This window comes from Lolium rigidum, chromosome 2 (genome assembly GCF_022539505.1).
Source record: "Lolium rigidum isolate FL_2022 chromosome 2, APGP_CSIRO_Lrig_0.1, whole genome shotgun sequence".
Taxonomy (NCBI): Eukaryota; Viridiplantae; Streptophyta; class Magnoliopsida; order Poales; family Poaceae; genus Lolium; species Lolium rigidum.
Genome location: NC_061509.1, coordinates 242,142,291 through 242,148,104, shown reverse-complemented (window position 1 = coordinate 242,148,104; position 5,814 = coordinate 242,142,291).

Here is a 5,814-nt window from a genome sequence, read left to right as displayed (position 1 = left end):
ATGTGGAGGTGGCAAACTTCACCACTAAGCACTATGATCCCAACATTCCCACAAAGCACAACCCGGTCCTCCGTTACAATGCCGCCAACAATGAAGAAGTACCCAAGCTTAGCATCTTCGTGGGGCTTGGTGGCAAGTCAAGTGGCTCGAAGCCGTACAGAATGGACCTACATGAGCGGACCTTGATCCACTTGTATGTCTTAAACACCATGGTCGAAGTGAAGCCGTACATCGAGTAAGTGCGAACCATTTAATTATTCGCAAACATTCACTCGTATGTTCGTGGCTAACTCTTCCTCTTTTCATCGGTATAGGAAATTCAAGGCTATACATTGGAAGAATACCCACAGGGAGCCTACCCCGGAAGAATCCAAGCAAATTTTTGATAAGGGCGGCGGTTTCGGTTTCAGTAGCTGGTTTTGTAATTTGGTACTATTCTATCCAAAGTAGCTAGCACTTCCGACATTTATCGATCATTTCTCGTTCTAAACTTCTTGTGCTAAACTTGTAGGCAAGAACTGACAAAGAGATGAAGTCAGAGCTAAGAAAAATTGCTAGGGGCTTTGACCATTCCGTAGAAGCGTTCAACTCCTATGACGTGAACGGGTATCGCTTCCAGACCCATCAATACACAACAAGCCGGCCCAACGCGAAGACAATAAATAGCGGGGTGGTATGTCAAGGTGATGATGGGATCCATTACTATGGAAGAGTCGAGGGTATATACGAGCTGAATTACGGGTTTCACAAAGGGCTAAATCCCGTCGTCTTCAAATGCAATTGGTTTGACCCACGTCGGGTGAGACGGGATCCTGAAATTGGGCTGGTTGAAGTTCAAAGGAACTCCGTTTATAAGGGAGAGGATGTGTACATCTTGGCTACCCAGGCCTTTCAAGTATTCTATCTCCCGTACGCGTGCAAAAACCCGACAAAACGTCTACATGGATGGGATGTTGTGATGACGGTGCCTTCACGCAATAGGCCGCCCCCGCCAAACACTGACGATTACCGCCGCGTAGACCCCTCAGCAAGGAGTGTCGAGTTTTATCAGGAAGAAGGGCTCCCCGGCCATTTCACAATCGGCTTGCCGACTATCGATGACATGGTCGTAGACGATGAACAAGAAGACGCGGGCATGGATGGAGACAATGCGGAAGATGAAGCCGAGGATGTCCGTGCCCCGGAAGACCTGAGTTTGCTCGAGGCGTTCAAAGCGGGGATTGACCTCGATGCGGATGGACCACCTCCGGGTTTCATTGATGATTATTGGTTCGCCGAGCCTAATGACGATGAGGAGACACGCGGTCCAATCACGGATGGCGACACGAGCTACTCGATCTATGTAGTAGTAATTGTGAGGCTAGCCTATTTGTAATAACTCCGTGTAATAGAGATTGTCTAGCTAGGTTATTTGTAAGAACTCCGTGCTATGTTTGAGAGAACTCTATGCTAGCTATTTGTTGCTTCCACTAATTAATGTTCATCCTTTTGCATTATTGTTGCTTTCATTAATGTTCATCTACTTATATTTCTGTTGCTTTCACTAATATTTATCTCTTTACAATATTGCGTACTAATAAACCACTCTCTTCATTTGTGTTTGCAGGTGATTGAAGCATGCCGCCAAAAAAGTGTGGTGGTCTTAAAAAGAAGCTCAAGGACTTGGTAGGTGTAGGGACTTCGAGGCGGGGCCGAGCTACTACCCCCTCCTAGCCCCCCTCCCGTCGCTCCCCCAGTGCGACCGCGTAGGAAGAATCCGACGCGGGTACTCACTCCTAGTCCTAGCCCCCCTCCCGCAGCCGATGATGATGATGAGGAGGAGGACCGGGAGCACCACGGGGGTGGGGAGGACCAGGAGGAGGAGGGGGTGGGGAGGACCGGGAGGAGGAGGGGGGTGGGGAGGACCGAGGAGGAGGAGGGGGACGAGGAGAACCTCTCGGAGGATGAGGGGTTGGGGAACTTAGTGTTCGATCCCGATCCAAGCCTACGGTGGTGTGAGCCGGAGGATTACCGAGTACGTTCCAGCTGTGGAGAGGCCGAGGCCACGTGATAGGAAGCCATATCGGCGTGGGATAACACAGCTCCCCGCGCTGAAGCACTGGCGCTACAGGCACGTTGTTCTACAGCCCTATGGAAGGAGGTACATGTTAATTTTTGGCATTTCGTTATCGCAATTTTGTCATTATCAAAATTATTATCACATACATATTGATGTTGTCGTTTCATGGTGCAGCTCGTTCCAGTATGAAGACCCGTCGCAGAGACCGCCACGTGGGTACTCGAACATCCTTGGGGGCCTACTTAGATGGTATTTCCCTGGGATAGTCAATCTCCCTACTGCTGGCTGCGACGTAGCTTGGAGGTGGGCGCACTACAGCCTCGCGGAAGATCCTCTTGGCCGCGGCACCGCGGCGGATTTGGTTGTTGCTAAATTCTGGGTACGTGACTTTTGACTTCTTACCATTCATACACTCTCCTTGGTTCACAATAATTGCACTAATGCCCCTTGTTTTACCTATGTGCATGGTTGCAGAAATACTTCAAGAGGGCCGAGGGCAAGGAGAATGCGTGCGATGATGTCCTACACCAGCTTGCAAGGAAGAGGGTGACTGGCATGCACTACGAGGCACGTGTTCAATGCGTCCGCGACTGGCACGCCGACCGCTTCATCCACATAACTAAGGAGGACGCTCGCGACACACAAATGCTGCCGTGGCAGTACTTGCAGGTATTTGCATTTATGTGTTATTGATTTCTTTATCGCCATGTAGTTTATTTTACCATAATGGGTTTATCTTGTGCATGTAGAACCCTCCTCAGTTCGTCGGCAACGACGATAGGTGCTTTCGTGCGATGGTCATGTGGTGGACATGCCCCCAGTACCTCAAGAAGCACGAGGAGGGCAAGAAGAAGCGGGCGAGAGATGCGAGGTGGATCGCATATCCAAGGCAGCATCCCCATCTCTCTTCACCTGCGAAGGAGGTGAGCAAATTAATGGTTCCTTCATTCTTTGAATTCATGTTATATATTTGCTAACTCTGCAAGGGTGTGCCACTTCACTTTATTACATGTTCTCTTTTGCAGGAAGTCAGGACAGGAGCGAAGCCTAACGTCTTTGCCGTGCTAAAGAAGATGAAGCAAAGGAAGACGCCTGATCCTGAGACGGGGTCCGTGTGTCGAGGGTACTCCTCGCCAATGCCCTCCGATAGGGGCTTAGGGTTGACGGAATCCTGTAGGCTGACACGAGACATCGGTTCACAGACAAGCGGGGAGAGCGATTTACCCAGGTTCGGGGCCCTCGATGAGGTAAAACCCTTACGTCCTGCCTGTCTGTTCTTTGATTATGAAAATAATGGGTTACAGTGGGGTGCCGAATAGTTCGGCTGAGATCTAGGCGAGATTGCTGTTGCTAGGGTTACCTAGCTCTAAGCTTTTCCTGGCTAAGATTGCTAAGATTGTTCGTGTCCTTCGGCAGCCCCTCTCCTGGCCTTTATATAGGAGGTCAGGTCTCAAGAGGTCTAACCGAATACGACTAGGTTTACAGTAGTTTAGATCCAATCTTTCCTTGTTTGTTCGCTTCCTTGTCTTGCCCGTCAAAGAATCTTCTGGTGCACCGACCTAGTGGCCCATCTAGCCTTCGGGTGTCTTCATGGGCTTCTAGTTTGTCAATACCGAATAGGGCAATATTGGTTACCCGAAGGGTAATGCCCACGTCAGTAGCCCCCGAGTGTCTAGCCGAAAATAATTCGGGTAGAGACTAATGCATGTTTCCTCCTGACATTCTTCTCCTTCATTGTTCTTGTTCATCTTGATTATGCTTCATCTTCCTTTTATCGGGTGCGCGTCAGCGCTCCCGATGGGAGTAGCCCCGAGTCTAGGTACGGATGCTTGCAATCCGTGCGTAGACTCAAGTTGTACTACTCGAATACTTTCCTCTGCCGAGTTTTTCGCAAGTCTTCATAGGTCATCCGATATATTTTCTTTACGCAAAGGATGATGAGCAACGTGCCCAACTTTTGTTGGTTAACTGCCGAGGGCAAAACAACGTTACTCTACACAGAATCAAGTCCCCGGGCATGATCCTGGAGTGTAAAAAACTTTTATTGGATGTACATCATGCGCTCCCGATGGGAGTGTCTAGGTGTAATCGCTTGTGACCGAGAACAGACTCAATCCTTTTTCTTTCGACTGTTCATTCTGTCGAATCTTCTTTTTATCGGATGCGCATCAGCGCTCCTGATGGGAGTAGCCCCCGAGTCCAGGTTCGGATGCTTGCAATCCGTGCGTGGACTTAAATCCTTCATCCGATGGCTTTTTATATTTCCATCGAGTGCCTCTAATAATAATTTTTTTATATGACGTCATAGTTGTGGGCCAATTGATGGGATTTGACTTGACGTGTAACTGCTGTGGGCCAATTGATGGGACTTGACCTGACGGGCCCACCCTAGTTCTGCGCGGGCAGTTTTTAGGTCTTAACTAGTGCACGCGCGGCGATCGAGGCGTCTCCTCATTTTTCGCGCGACGTGGGAATAATGGGCCGCCGGTTCCACTCTTTCTTCTAGCGCCACGTGTACAGTCAGATCTACTTCTCTCCCCGCGATGCTTTGTGGAGTTATGGCCACGTCTGGGCTCAAATTCTTACGGGATAAATAGGGGGCCTCCTTTCTTTTTACCTTTTACCCCGTTCACTGCTCATCTTCTTCCTCAAGCCTCCTGTTCTTCTGCCTCTTCATCAAAAGCTTCGTTCGCCATGGGTAAGAAGAAGAGTGGCAGCACATCGGAGGCAGCCAAAGTTAGCCGCGACTGGAGCGCCTCTGCCATTACCAATCGCGACATCAACAAACTTCGCGCCCTCGGCTTCATCTCCGCATCTGAGGATGACGTTCGTCTCCCAGGTCAGGTTTCTCGCCCGAGTCCCCCAAAGGGCTTCACCGTCATGTTCGTCGCTTTTCTGTTCCGTGGCCTCTCTCTTCCGGCGCACGAGTTCCTTCGCTCCCTTCTTTTCTTCTATGGGATTCAGCTCTGGCAGCTGACCCCAAATTCCATCCCCCACCTTTCCATTTTTGTCACCGTTTGTGAAGCTTTCCTCGGCATTGAGCCCCACTGGGGCCTTTGGAGGAAGATCTTCTATGTGAAGCTTCACAATGATAGCAACGGCCCCCCCGTTGTCGGCGGCGTCGGCTTTGTTGTCAGGAAGGAGGTCGATTACTTCGACTATCCGATGAAGGAATCCGTCCAGGGCTGGCGCAACAAATGGTTCTACCTTCGGGACCCTGTCGTTCTCGGGCGGCGTTCAAATCTCCCCTTTTTTGACGATGTCTTGGTGGCTCACAAGAAGAAGTCTTGGAACAACGCCCTTTCTCCCGAAGAAAAGGCGACAGCCGATGAGCTATTCAAGCAAATTGTCATTCTGAAGAATTCAGGAGGCATGACGATGCGTGGTACTGAAGTAGTTTCAGTGTTCCTGCAACGTCGAGTGCAGCCGCTGATGTCTCGCCCTCACCAGCTATGGCTTTTCGCTGGCAAAAATAAGTCGAGGGTCAACTCTGCCGACCTTTCGGCAGATGAGCTCAAGAACGAAGTTCGTCGCCTAACATGCCTCAGCACCAAGGACACCATCGTCTTGACATCGGCGCGCCCTCCTTATGATTCCAAGCATCCTCCGTCCGAGGTAACCTTTTCGTCCTTCGTTTACTGTCATTACTCCTTCTTTTTGTTTGTGCCTTACACGTTTTGCTATCTTTCTGCAGGTTCCCGCTGTCGCCCAATGTTATCCTCCCTCACCCGAGAGCGGAGCGGTGTTAGAGGATG